Source organism: Triticum dicoccoides, chromosome 2B (assembly GCF_002162155.2).
Source record: "Triticum dicoccoides isolate Atlit2015 ecotype Zavitan chromosome 2B, WEW_v2.0, whole genome shotgun sequence".
Classification (NCBI taxonomy): domain Eukaryota; kingdom Viridiplantae; phylum Streptophyta; class Magnoliopsida; order Poales; family Poaceae; genus Triticum; species Triticum dicoccoides.
The window spans coordinates 626,383,779-626,391,663 of NC_041383.1; positions in this window are offsets into that span (position 1 = coordinate 626,383,779).

The window sequence follows — 7,885 nt, forward strand, 5'->3', positions numbered from 1 at the left end:
GACCTCGATGCTCAGGCCACATCTCTCTCATTATTTCCTTCACTTGTATTAAGTAAGTAGAAGAATTTTTTTAATATTATTATCCTTATTTGTCATTACCTTTGGTTTGCGCTATTTTATGTGTGTAGCCAATTGACTCAGACTGAGCCGCGTGGTCGCCTCCTTTGATAGAATTGTGTTGTCGCCTTGGTGCGCCGACTTGCTCCATTACCGCCGCTGGGGGCTTCAGCTTCTTGGGGTCCCGAACTCTCTGCTCGGCCACCTCGGGACCAGCCTGGAGGCTGGAACCTTGTCCCGCATCAAGCTCGGACAGCGTCTTGAATGCCGAACATATCAACCAGCTAAGTTGCTTTCATGCTCAAAAAACTTTCAGTCTTAAATTTTGTTCGGTTTGAACAAGCATTATACTTTTTGGCACAAAGTTGTTTGTGACAAAGTTCCTTGTCAAAACTTTGTTTGTGACACGCATATTCAAATACCCCGTTTATTTGGGGGCTCCCTTGATGGAGCTTTTCCTCTTGCATATGATTATACTTGTACGGCTTCGTTCCTTGTCCGTGTATTACGCCACAATATGCACCATGTTGACTTAAGTGATTTGCAAGATGGGTTGCCTGGCTCCTGTGCTTACCCTATGTTCCCGATTGTTCGGCTAGGGAGTAAAGGGAGCACCTCTGCGATTGTCATGATCAGTTCATCCGAGCCGGACCTCAGACTGGGTGAAGCCGAAAGCTAGCACTCTTACTGTTTTCAACAATGGTCGGCACACAACGGAACTCATGAGTATAAAAAATCTATTGCACAAGTCTCATAATAATAATGAGCAACAGAAGAAAGGTATCTGTGGGGGTACTATTTTCTTCGAAGATGCTTCTTACACTTTGTCAGTAATATAGCATAAGTTCCCTAAGTGCGCTTTGTCTGTTACAGCCTTATGGCCTGATTGCCTGGTTATCAGAAACACCGTCGATATTCTTGACAGGGGGAGTATGTAACACTTTTTGGTCCTTGACCAAAGAGGGAGAAGCAGACGATCGGTTACGATGTGTATAAATTTGGGTGGACACAGATATGATATAAGTACTTCGGTACATACAATCATTAGACATAAAATTCTTTTACCCAAGTAACTTGGGGGCTCTTAAATTTATGTGTGCTGTTTTATAATAAGTGTTCTTCTTCCTAGTCGTTGCAAAGTCCTTTTTTCTATCACTCCTTTTTTCGACGCGAATGTGTGGTCAATAGCCGGATTTCCCTCTCAAAGCCGCTAAAGTTTGTTAAATTGGCCTAGCGAGAAGTACTCCGCCTTCGGGGTAGGAGGTTGAAGCCGTAGGCTGACCCGCTTGAAGTCTTGAGATAGGATGTGTCATGTTAAAGCACGACAGAAGCATGATTTTTTCTCTAAGGCCAATTTTCTGATTGGCACCGAAGAATTAATCTAGTTCGGACGTCGAGTTTTTACTGACGTTTTTTGGTTTTCCAATCCTATGGCACTTTTCAACTATTTGTGTGTTTTCCGCATAAGTCTCGCCGTGCAACGCCGGACACCTTTAGAAATTCAGCAAAAATTCTCGGATATTGCTATATATGCATTAGTTTCGAATTGTGTCTTCGGTCAATAGTTGGGTTTCCCGGCTCCTGTGCTTGCCTCCTATGTTCCACTTTGTTCGGCTAGGTGTGCAAAGGGAGAACCACTGCGATTGTGCTTCCAGCTCGCATGGTTAAGCACCGCAGTGGAGAAAGGCGAAAACTGACTATCATAATAAGCGTAAACTGGTCAGCGGTCCGATGACTATATTAAATGACGGGTCATTCATAACATTGGCCGAAGTGTTTACGGCTTGACCTCGGCTGTCACCAAACACTAACCGGAGGGCTACTTGCTGGCCTCCCAACTTTAAGCTCCTATGACCAAGTGAAAGTTATAAAGCCTGGATATCTGATTGCCTTGTTTCCGCCAACACAACCGCCTTCGGGCACCAACACGTCGTCTAAGGGTTGTTTTGTTATTCGGAAACACCCTGCGTAGTATCTACAAGGGGGTAGAAGCCGACGATGGGCCACTTACAAATTATAAACGGTCGCAAGGGAAGTAAAAATTTGGGTTCATCTAGACCATAGAGTTTGGAAGCTTTTCCCGAACTAAATCCTCAGTATTTTCCTCCCACATTGATCGGAGCTGAGGTGTCATGATCATGCTTAGCATGACAACCCAAAGAACAGAATCGATAGCGGGACTATTTTCTTTGGACGATGTTTCTTATGTTAAAACAATAATATAACATGTATCTCTGCGTACCTTTGTTTATAAAACCGTATGGTCGGATTGCCTTGTTTGTCGTAAATCTTTGCCCTCATAAAGGCTTTATAAAGTGGGACAAACACTCCCCGGCTACTGGCGAGGAGGTTGAAGCCGATGGTCGGTCAGCAAAGTTTTGTACAATGCGGATCCGAGCATTGATGATGTAAAGTACTTAGATAAATAGAATCATTACACATAATTCTTGATTTTACTTTGGATATCGATCCTTAATTCGGCCACTCGTGCCCACATTAAGGCTTGGGGGCTACTGGGCTTCGTGCTTATTATGTACAAAGATTAAAGGGACACATCGATCCCCTGATCTGGTGTCGCCACCCGACCAATGTCTCGGGGGCTACTGCATTGCCTGTCCAATGCATAAAATTTAAAGTGCAATATAGTTTTCGAGGAGATTATTATCCACAGGTTGGTCGGCCGCACCCAACCTGAGTCTCGAGGACTTTGCACACCGCGTTTCTATTCCTATGTATGCTGCCGAGCTAGGAGTTGATCCTCAGGCCGATTTCGCGCATCGACCTGAGTCTCAGGGGCAACTAGGATCAGTGGTTTCATGTCTTCCTTCAGGTGCATCATGGGTTTTAGACCAACGCACACACCTTGAGGTCTATTGGCTATATATCTCGGCAGAGAATAAATTGCACCAATCAAAAAATCAGCCCGCAGTCAGGGGTGGTGCACCACCTCAGAAGCAGTCCAGCATTAAACTCGGGCGCCAGTGGCTGGCTCCATAGAGGGCATTTCCGGCATTAAGCTCGGCTAAACTCCTTCAACTTTTTGAACCCAGATGATCTATGACATCTCGGTTATAGTCCGGCGTTGGAGCTCGGATACAGTCCGGCGTTGGAGCCTGGACACAGTCCGGTGTTAGAGCTTGGATACATTTCGGTGTTGGAGCTCGGAAGCAGTCCGATGTTGGTGCTTCGCTGCAAAAGTTACCTCGAATGCAATTCGGCGTTGGAGCTCGGATGCAAGAGGACACTGCCGCCCGGGAATAACTTCAAACCTGAGGTGTGGCATAATAATAACAAGGCATTGATAAAGGCCGGAAACTTAAAGGGGCTCCTCGGATACCCGACATATAAACTCTTCAGATTTACTTCGCGATCCTCAAGATAAAAGATGAGAAGATTTGTTGAACCAGTTTTCAAGACCGACGACCGAAGATGAAGAACAGTTCGGAAGAATCGAGGAGCGTCCCCAACTTGAAGACCTATTCAGGGGGCTACTGATGGTGTCCTGGACTAGGGGGTACTCACCATGTTGTCCCCCAATCAGTTAGATTGGGCCGAGGACGCCCATGACCGTATACTCATGGGCCAGTTCGGACAGTTACCGCATACAAGGAAGATTCCACAAGACTTGGTGATCAAGACAAGGACTCCTCCCCCACCGGCGTATTCGGTTAGGACTCTTGTTATCCTAGGCCTCTGGTACATTATATAAACCAAGGCTAGGCTAGTCGATAGAGGATTATTATGACATTATTCATCATACCTCTAGGGTTTAGACCACAACATATGATCTCGAGGTAGATCAACTCTTGTAACCCCTATATTCATTATAGTCAATCAAGCAGCATGTAGGGTATTATCTCATCAAGAGAGCCCAAAGCTGGGTAAAGTCCCGTGTTCATGTTACCATTGATCCTAAGACGCACTTCTTGGGACCCCCTACCTGAGATCCGCCGGTTTTGACACCGACAGCCATAACAAGCCTCATGACCCAATTTTGTGCGGGCGAGGACTGTTGGTTGGCCTGTAAAGGCACCAGCGACCCAGGCACGTCAGAAATCTGAGACGGCGATGGGAAGCCACGACACACTAAGAACAAACATCGGAATAACGATATTCTGAACAACACAGCGATCAATGCCAGATTCAGGGGCCCTCGACCTGGTCAAGGGAAAACGCCATTTAACGGCGGTAAAGAGGAACCATCCGGCCTGAACAAAGTCCTGGCCAAATTGTGCCAAATCCATGACACTTCGGACAAACCTGCAAATCATACCCACAGAGAATGTTGGGTTTTCAAGCAGGCCGGCAAGTTAAACGCCGAACATAAGGGAAAGGAAACACCAAGCGAAGACGAGGATGAGCCTCGCCAGGCCAACCCTAGGGGCGAGAAACAATTCCCATCGGAAGTCAAAACGGTAAACATGGTACACGCAACTCACGCTGAGTTCGTACCCCCCCAATCTAATCCGTGGGCAACATGCCCGATCACTTTTGATCACAGGGACTACCCGGCCAGTATCCGACACGGATAATCGGCTGCCTTGGTGCTCGACCCAATAATTGATGGATACCGTCTTACTCGCGTCCTAATGGACGGCGGCAGTAGTCTTAATTTGATATATCAAGACACCATCCGCAGGATGGGGATAGACCCATCCAGAATACATCAAAATAATGCCACCTTCAATGGAGTAATTCCAGGCATCGAGGCCCATTGCTGGGGCTCCCTCGTGTTAGAGGTAACATTCGGTTCTCCCGACAATTTCAGATGCGAGAACTTACTCTTCAACATCGCTCCCTTCAGCAGCGACTATCATGCATTGCTTGGAAGACTGGCCTTCGCTTGCTTTAACGCAATACCAAACTACGCCTGCCTTAAACTCAAAATGCCCGGTCCATGCGGTGTCATCACGGTTAGCATAAATATAGAACAGTATGCGGCAGTTCCCGCTGCCGGACTCTAGACGGCCTCTCCCACCGGAACGCATGACCGGTCGTCAAGACCACGGACACGGTTAGGCGAGTCCAATACACCATTCTTCACAATGGCTCGGATAAACATGAGCCAGGGGCCGCACATGTATCCCCGCAAATAATACGAGGGGCTAAAAACATGTGACACAATCACATAGTTCGGCTCGCCTCATTAACAGGCCGGATCTCGAACATTTCTCGAGCATAACTAACTTTTCACACATTTTCCTTTTTCCTCATTCTTACAGACACTACCAGTGCGACACCCTTCCAGGATACGGCACAATGGAGACATAGGCGCAGACGTGCAGTAGGGCCCCTCCCACAGGTTTCTCTTTAGATTAAGCCCCTGCGTAAACCTTCTTTACTGTCTCTTGTTGCTCAACGTCCCATAGATATTTTATACACCTGTGAGGGACACTGGCGTTTTAGGCTTTTTGCCATGACAGATCAATGCGTGTACCTGGAATCACAGGGTCAAGGGCATTATTCCGCCCAATATATGTTATAAAGTCCGAATACCTTCAGGAGTGTTCGGCGTCACGAGTTTGGCCTTATATGCATCAGCTCCGAATCATGTCATTGGTCAAATGTTTGGTTAGCCCGGCTCCTGGGTTTGCTGCCTTACGTTCCGTTCTATCGGCTAAGGCAGCCAAAGGAGAGCTACTACAATTGTGCCCTGGTTATTCCGGATGAGCACCTCAGTAGAGAAAGCCGAGAACTGACTGTCATGATATAGTGAGAGACTGATCAACCACTCGAGGACTCATTGGAATGTATAGGATTCCTCCGCGTTAATGAAGGACTGGTCTACCAGTCAAGTACGTGCACCGTATCCGGATGTACGCGGAAGTACCAGGGGCTATATAGTAGCCCCACCCTTCAATTCCTACGGCTAAGCGAAAGTGTTACAGCCATATAGTCCGGTTGCCTGGTTCGACGTGCGATCACCTCCTTAATGGACCAAGACGTTGGATCGAGTGTGTTCACACATATTTTCTCGAACACCCCCGCATTATGTGCGTGGGGGCTGAAGCCAACGACTGCTAACTTTCACGATTATATGCATATATAAACAGCCGCACATGAGACACCATAATAGTTTCAGGCAAAAGTATACAAAAAAGCAGCCTCCATAATCAAACACATAGTTGTTTACAATTTCATCACTCAAATATGATATTCTTGGAGCACTGGGCCTCTATTCTACAAGCACCTTCTATAACCTGCTCAAAATAGTGCTCGGCTGGGTCTTGGCTTCCTACCGGACCCCGGGTTGCAATACCGGTGGCCTCCATATCCACCCAATATGTTTTCACACGGGCAAAGGCCATCCGCGCACCGTCTATGCACGCCGATCTCTTCATGGCATCAATCTGCGCTCTGGCGCCAAATAATCGTTGCACCAAACCAAAGTAACTGTCCGGCTTCGGCTCCTTTGGCCACAGATGGTCTACTACAGACCTCATTGCAAGGCCGGAGAGCCTATGGAGGTCGGCTATGGCGACTCCTCATGATCCTTGAATAGCTTGGTCTTATCAGCCGCACTCTTCACCAAGTCCGCATACTCATCTGCGGCGCTCCATAGCTTATCCAATTGAGCATACTTTGGATCTAAAAACTTCAACTGCAACACATAAGGACTTCCGGTTGCGATTTCTCTGGCTTGCCGAAGTTCCTCCCGTGCGTCTCTAATCTGAGAGCGCATCTCTTGAGCCGACTCCATCGCCTTCTTCAGGTCGGTCGCCTTTTTTTGATTCTCCTTTTTGAGAAGCTCATACCGGCCGGCGGCGTCCCTCATCTCCACAACCATCTCGGCTATCTTCTCCCTGCTTCAGAGATGAGCGGCCTGTTCAACCTTTAATTCTTCAGCTGCCTTTAGAGCAGCCGCATTGCTAATCCGAGCTTGTTCCTTGGCTAGAGCAAGCTCCGCCCTCAGGGCCTCAACGGCAGCAGCTCCGTCTGCAACTACATAATATCACATTAATACTTTAACCTTATTGAAAAAATAGATGTGGATATAGGAAATCATACTCTGCGACTCCTTGAATCGCTTGTTCACAAGTGTGACGTCGGCCTCCACAATGTCAATATGCCGCCTCAATTTGGCGCATTCAGCGGCCTGGTGTATTGATGAACCCTTAACAACCTGCCCATTAATGCAAGTGCGAACATTAACTGGGAGTTTCATCCTTCGGTTGCCGCCATGGACTGGCATCCATAGTCTCAGGGGCTACTATCTACACAGAGCACATGTATCGCGTGCGGCTCAACTAAAAATTGCGGCTTACCTCAAAGCCTTTGAGCAGGCTCCTAAAAGCTTCGTTCAAAACACTTGTGGCAGAGGAAATTTTCTCCAACACCGTACACATTAGGGTATGATGATCCTCCAAGAGATTAGCTGACTCCAAGAGTCCCGTCAGCATGTTCGGCCGGACACCTGACTCTCCCGGACCCTTCCCATTGTCCGCCGCAGGAGCCGAACGCGCCGGGCTCGGGGCGGCCGAAGTGTTAGCTTCTGGCCCTTTGGATCCGGACTCCTCCGTGACGATACCTCAGGGTCGCCTGCCTCACGGGGTGGAGAGGCAGGTGGGGTTTCACTCTCCATCATCTCCGGAAGAAGATCCCCCAAAGACGAACCCTGTTCAGATGAACTGCTGGCCGGGCTACAATACACAGATCCCGGTTATTACTCTCAGAGGAAAAAGCAATAAGATCCTTGCTTAATTAAACTTACAGCTCGGCGGAGGGCTGGCCCGTTTGCAGGCACTGTGCGGTCAGGACGCCCTTCGGGGCAGGGCCCTTCAGCGAAATTCTTTTCCCTTGTTTAGGCGCCCGCATCTCCAAATCTTCG